This window comes from Nerophis lumbriciformis, linkage group LG18 (genome assembly GCF_033978685.3).
Source record: "Nerophis lumbriciformis linkage group LG18, RoL_Nlum_v2.1, whole genome shotgun sequence".
NCBI lineage: Eukaryota > Metazoa > Chordata > Actinopteri > Syngnathiformes > Syngnathidae > Nerophis > Nerophis lumbriciformis.
In genome coordinates, this window is record NC_084565.2 from 21,522,501 (window position 1) to 21,529,714 (window position 7,214).

A 7,214-nucleotide genomic window follows, 5' to 3' on the forward strand; every position below is an offset into this window, starting at 1 on the left:
CTCTGCAGAATAAAAGGTATTTTTCTGCAGAACTGTTTGCATCGCCACTTTATTAAAGGTGGTTGATTTTAATAATTTAGTCAAAATCTGTAAAATTACGATATTTTTCCGCAAAACATTTCATGAAAATTTCTGTAAATATAACGTTTTTGATCATTATTTGGTTTACAATGTTTACTTTCATTTTATGGTTTTCGTTTGGCAGCCGTAGCTGCCAGTAGATGACCGTTTTTTTACAGAATTTTTTTTTTTACAGTGTAGCATATTGTAATAAGAGGGAAAAGTTTAAAGTAATATACAGTACAGGCCAAAAGTTTGGACACACCTTCTCATTCTCTCCGCATTTATCCATGTTTGGCGCATTTTAGCTGCTTGATATTTCTGATTAATTACAAAACTTTCAGGAGGTCGTCAAGCAAGTGAACAAGGTGCGAGTCGAACTTTAACACACTCCTAATATCCAATTATATTCATTATTAATTATACATCCATTATATAAAAATAATATGTACACATACAGTACAGGCCAAAAGTTTGGACACACCTTCTCATTCAATGCGTTTTCTTTATTTTCATGACTATTTACATTGTAGATTGTCACTGAAGGCATCAAAACTATGAATGAACACATGTGGAGTTATGTACTTAACAAAAAAAATGGTGAAATAACTGAAAACATGTTTTATATTCTAGTTTCTTCAAAATAGCCACCCTTTGCTCTGATTACTTTTTTGCGCACTCTTGGCATTCTCTCGATGAGCTTCAAGAGGTAGTCACCTGAAATGGTTTTCACTTCACAGGTGTGCTTGAAGCTCATCCAGAGAAAAAAAAATAGCAACTACTAACACTTTTATTCACTTCCTGTTCTCAATTTGAACACAATTTACTGCATCATTAACACAAATCTAAAAAAAAAATTAAATAACAAAAATTAAAAAATTGCATTTACTAGCACTTGTATTCACTTCCTGTTTTCAATTGGGACACACCTTCTCATTCAATGCATTTTCTTTAGTTTCATGACTATTTACCCTTGTCACTAAACTTAACTAAAAAAGTACTTAACTGAAAACATGTTCTATATTCTAGTTTCTTCAAAATAGCCACCCTTAGCTCTGATTACTTTTTTGCGCACTCTTGGCATTCTCTCGATGAGCTTCAAGAGGTAGTCACCTGAAATGGTTTTCACTTCACAGGTGTGCTTGAAGCTCATCCATAGAATGCCAAGAGTGTGCAAAGCAGTAATCAGAGCAAAGGGGTGGTTATTTTGAAGAAACTAGAATATGAAATATGTTTTCAGTTATTTCACCTTTTTATGTTAAGTACATAACTCCACATGTGTTCATTCGTAGTTTTGATGCCTTCAGTGACAATCTACAATCTACAAAATAAAGAAAACACATTGAATGAGAAGTAGTGTCCAAACTTTTGTCCTGTACTGTACATATTTGTTGAAGACACACAAGGTAAACAGAGAGTTGTTTGCAGCATGATGATAGTATGGGCAAAATTTAGTTTCACTTTCAAGGCCACATTTTGCAAAATAAATGTGCTTTAATTTTTTCACTTTCTGAGAAGTTTAGGTTAATATAACTACATTTAAGTTAAACTACTGACTTTGTAAGATTCTGTCGCTGTTTGTGCATACAGTCATACTGCATAATAGCGTTGTATAAGAAATGTTGTAATGAATATGTGGGGTGTGTGTAATACACTTGTATGCACGTTACACTTTTATATTTGCATTTTGTATGTCAACATTTAATTACTGAGCACGCAGACAGGTTGTAAGCTCCATTTGTTGTTCTGTGGTTGTCATAACACGTTACTACTTTTTTACCATAGTACATTTCTGTGGTATTACACAAAAAAAAAAACTCCACAATAAAGCCAAAGAACAATTAAAACACTTGGGGAGTTAATACTTTGGTTATCAACAGGTGAGGCTGCAGGAACCAGAATCCCCCCTTAATGACAAATTGGTTTCTATACACAGACATTTCAAAAATATATTTTTTAATAATGTTGGTGATAATAGTTCAAATCACATAAAATGCCCGAATCCTCATAAAGTTTGAAAAATTGCGATTTAAATTTATTTCAAACATGTGTACGGTTACAGCATGATACATCACGATTTCCAGGAGCTTATTTAATCCTACCCCTTTTCTATTTCATAGCAATTACTAGCACTTGTATTCACTTCCTGTTCTCAATTTGGACACAAATTACTCCATAAATAACACAAAACTAAAACGTCCTGTTCTCAATTTGGACACAATTACACAAATGGAAATTTTTTATTTATTTTTTATTAAAAAAAAAAAAAGCAATTACCAACACTTGTATTCACTTCCTGTTCTCAATTTGGACACAATTTACTCCATAAATAACACAAAACTAAAAAAATAAATAAAAATAAAAAAGCAATTACCAACACTTGTATTCACTTCTTGTTCTCAATTTGGACACAATTACACAAATCTAAAAAAAAATTTTTTTAAATAAAAAAAAAAAAATAGCAATTACCAACACTTGTATTCACTTCCTGTTCTCAATTTGGACACAATTTACTCCATAAATAACACAAAACTAAAAAAAAATAAAAGAATAAAAATAAAATAGCAATTACCAACACTTGTATTCACTTCCTGTTCTCAATTTGGACACAATTTACTCCATAAATAACACAAAACTAAAAAAAAAAAAAAAACTAAAAAAATAAATTAAAAAAAAGCAATTACCAACACTTGTATTCACTTCCTGTTCTCAATTTGGACACAATTTACTCCATAAATAACACAAAACTAAAAAAAATTAAAAAAAAAAAAAAAAAAAAATATATATATATATATATATAAAAAAAAATAGCAATTACCAACACTTATATTCACTTCTTGTTCTCAATTTGGACACAATTTACTCCATAAATAACACAAAACTAAAAATCCTGTTCTCAAGTTGGACACAATTTACTCCATAAATAACACAAAACTAAAACGTCCTGTTCTCAATTTGGACACAATTACACGTATCTAAAAAATTTTTTTCTTAAATAAAAATAAAAAATAGCAATTACCAACACTTGTATTCACTTCCTGTTCTCAATTTGGACACAATTTACTCCATAAATAACACAAAACTAAAAAAAAATAAAAGAATAAAAATAATATAGCAATTACCAACACTTGTATTCACTTCTTGTTCTCAATTTGGACACAATTTACTCCATAAATAACACAAAACTAAAACGTCCTGTTCTCAAGTTGGACACAATTTACTCCATAAATAACACAAAACTAAAACGTCCTGTTCTCAATTTGGACACAATTTACTCCATAAATAACACAAAACTAAAACGTCCTGTTCTCAATTTGGACACAATTACACAAATCTAAAAAAAAAATTTTTTTAAATAAAAAAAAAAATTAGCAATTACCAACACTTGTATTCACTTCCTGTTCTCAATTTGGACACAATTTACTCCATAAATAACACAAAACTAAAAAAAAATAAAAGAATAAAAATAAAATAGCAATTACCAACACTTGTATTCACTTCCTGTTCTCAATTTGGACACAATTTACTCCATAAATAACACAAAACTAAAAAAAAATAAAAGAATAAAAATAAAATAGCAATTACCAACACTTGTATTCACTTCCTGTTCTCAATTTGGACACAATTTACTCCATAAATAACACAAAACTAAAAAAAAAAAAAAAACTAAAAAAATAAATTAAAAAAAAGCAATTACCAACACTTGTATTCACTTCCTGTTCTCAATTTGGACACAATTTACTCCATAAATAACACAAAACTAAAAAAATAAAAAAAAAAATAAAAAAAAATATATATATATATATAAAAAAAAATAGCAATTACCAACACTTATATTCACTTCTTGTTCTCAATTTGGACACAATTTACTCCATAAATAACACAAAACTAAAAATCCTGTTCTCAAGTTGGACACAATTTACTCCATAAATAACACAAAACTAAAACGTCCTGTTCTCAATTTGGACACAATTACACGTATCTAAAAATTTTTTTTCTTAAATAAAAAAAAAAAATAGCAATTACCAACACTTGTATTCACTTCCTGTTCTCAATTTGGACACAATTTACTCCATAAATAACACAAAACTAAAAAAAAATAAAAGAATAAAAATAAAATAGCAATTACCAACACTTGTATTCACTTCTTGTTCTCAATTTGGACACAATTTACTCCATAAATAACACAAAACTAAAACGTCCTGTTCTCAAGTTGGACACAATTTACTCCATAAATAACACAAAACTAAAACGTCCTGTTCTCAATTTGGACACAATTTACTCCATAAATAACACAAAACTAAAACGTCCTGTTCTCAATTTGGACACAATTACACAAATCTAAAAAAAAAAATTTTTTAAATAATAAAAAAAAAAAAGCAATTACCAACACTTGTATTCACTTCCTGTTCTCAATTTGGACACAATTTACTCCATAAATAACACAAAACTAAAACGTCCTGTTCTCAATTTAGACACAATTTACTTCATAAATTACACAAATCTAAAAAAAAAAAGAAGTAAAAATAAAACAATAGCAATTACTAACACTTGTATTCACCTCCTGTTCTCAATTTGGACACAATTTACTCCATAAATAACACAAAACTAAAAAATAAGAAATAAAATAGCAATGACCAACACTTGTATTCACTTCTTGTTCTCAATTTGGACACAATTTACTCCATAAATAACACAAAACTAAAACTTCCTGTTCTCAATTTGGACACAATTTACTTCATAAATTACAAAAATCTACAAAAAATAAATAAAAAAATAAAAATAGCAATTACTAACACTTTCATTCACTTCCTGTTCTCAATTTGGACACAATTTACTCCATAAATAACACAAATCTAAAACACATTTATAAAAAAAATGGTAAGTTGTAATTTGCATAGTAAGATGAATAAGATCATCTCATTTTTACTACGTTCGAAATGCTTATCATGATTCTTTGTAAACATTTTTGGCCTGATTTACTAAGATGCAAATAAACAGCATGTGCAAAAAACTAAATAGCGTGTCGTATGAGTGGGCGTGTTTCGTGTGATCTACCAACACTGCGTGTGCAATAGAAAAATGGCGCAAAATAACGATTTTGCGTGCATACAGGGCTTTTACTGCAGAGACACTTAATCATGTTATCATGCTGTGTGTGATGTGTTGAACTGGGAGTACACATCTATATTCTTACACCTTTTCTGAATCGTAATCTACACAACAGAAACGTATGCTCGCTGACACTTCATTCTCTGCACACGGCTGTGGATGGCATCACCAGTGCATTCTTGCGTCTGGTGGAATGACTAAAACGCAAGAAAATCACAATGAAAGACGTAATTTCATGTTGGAGATACGATATAGTAACCCGCCTCCCTCGGGAGGGGGCACGTCCGACCGGTAGGAGGCCACGGGGAAGACCCAGGACACGTTGGGAAGACTATGTCTCCCGGCTGGCCTGGGAACGCCTTGGGATCCCCCGGGAGGAGCTGGACGAAGTGGCTGGGGAGAAGGAAGTCTGGGCTTCCCTGCTTAGGCTGCTGCCCCCGCGACCCGACCTCGGATAAGCGGAAGAAGATGGATGGATGGATGGATGGATGGACGGATGGACTTATTCACTATACACAAGGGTGTAAAAACATTTTCCACCCACAGCGCATAGAGAAAAATTGAAGGGCCACTTTGATACATTTTGGACCGTTAAGATCAGTAATAATCTACAAACCCCGTTTCCATATGAGTTGGGAAATTGTGTTAGATGTAAATATAAACGGAATACAATGATTTGCAAATCATTTTCAACCCATATTCAGTTGAATGCACTACAAAGACAACATATTTGATGTTCAAACTCATAAACTTTATTTTTTTTGCAAATAATAATTAACTTAGAATTTCATGGCTGCAACACGTGCCAAAGTAGTTGGGAAAGGGCATGTTCACCACTGTGTTACATGGCCTTTCCTTTTAACAACACTCAGTAAACGTTTGGGAACTGAGGAGACACATTTTTTAAGCTTCTCAGGTGGAATTCTTTCCCATTCTTGCTTGATGTACAGCTTAAGTTGTTCAACAGTCCGGGGGTCTCTGTTGTGGTATTTTAGGCTTCATAATGCGCCACACATTTTCAATGGGAGACAGGTCTCGACTACAGGCAGGCCAGTCTAGTACCCGCACTCTTTTACTATGAAGCCACGTTGATGTAACACGTGGCTTGGCATTGTCTTCCTGAAATAAGCAGGGGTGTCCATGGTAACGTTGCTTGGATGGCAACATATGTTGCTCCAAAACCTATATGTACCTTTCAGCATTAATGGCGCCTTCACAGATGTGTAAGTTACCCATGTCTTGGGCACTAATACACCCCCATACCATCACAGATGCTGGCTTTTCAACTTTGCGCCTATATTAGTCCGGATGGTTCTTTTCCTCTTTGGTCCGGAGGATACGACGTCCACAACTTCCAAAAACAATTTGAAATGTGGACTCGTCAGACCACAGAACACTTTTCCACTTTGTATCAGTCCATCTTAGATGAGCTCAGGCCCAGCGAAGCCGACGGCGTTTCTGGGTGTTGTTGATAAACGGTTTTCGCCTTGCATAGTAGAGTTTTAACTTGCACTTACAGATGTAGCGACCAACTGTAGTTACTGACAGTGGGTTTCTGAAGTGTTCCTGAGCCCATGTGGTGATATCCTTTACACACTGATGTCGCTTGTTGATGCAGTACAGCCTGAGGGATCGAAGGTCACGGGCTTAGCTGCTTACGTGCAGTGATTTCTCCAGATTCTCTGAACCCTTTGATGATATTACAAACCGTAGATGGTGAAATCCCTAAATTCTTTGCAATAGCTGGTTGAGAAAGGTTTTTTCTTAAACTGTTCAACAATTTGCTCACACATTTGTTGACAAAGTGGTGACCCTCGCCCCATCCTTGTTTGTGAATGACTGAGCATTTCATGGAATCTACTTTTATACCCAATCATGGCACCCACCTGTTCCCAATTTGCCTGTTCACCTGTGGGATGTTCCAAATAAGTGTTTGATGAGCATTCCTCAACTTTATCAGTATTTATTGCCACCTTTCCCAACTTCTTTGGCACGTGTTGCTGGCATCAAATTCTAAAGTTAATGATTATTTGCAAAAAAAA